The sequence below is a fragment of the Penaeus monodon genome, chromosome 22 (assembly GCF_015228065.2).
Source record: "Penaeus monodon isolate SGIC_2016 chromosome 22, NSTDA_Pmon_1, whole genome shotgun sequence".
NCBI lineage: Eukaryota > Metazoa > Arthropoda > Malacostraca > Decapoda > Penaeidae > Penaeus > Penaeus monodon.
The window spans coordinates 42,658,435-42,658,692 of record NC_051407.1 but is presented as its reverse complement, the minus strand read 5'-3'; positions in this window follow the sequence as shown (position 1 = coordinate 42,658,692).

Below are 258 nucleotides of genomic sequence, written 5' to 3'. Positions count from 1 at the left end.
GTAATGTCTATTGTAATCATATGTATACTTCATTCTAACTTGGTCCTCCGTCCTTCCCCATGGCGGCACTAACAGGACAGGGAAAGTACCCCTCGTGAAGTGCCTCGAGGGCATCATCGAGTAGTGCAATGAGGTTCACAAAGATTAACCAAAGGTCACTTACAATTATCTTGTGACAGCTTTGTTGTGTTAAATGTTTCGATATTTGGGCATACATCTTGACTTAAGTAATGAACGGATTTAAATATTTTGATCGCA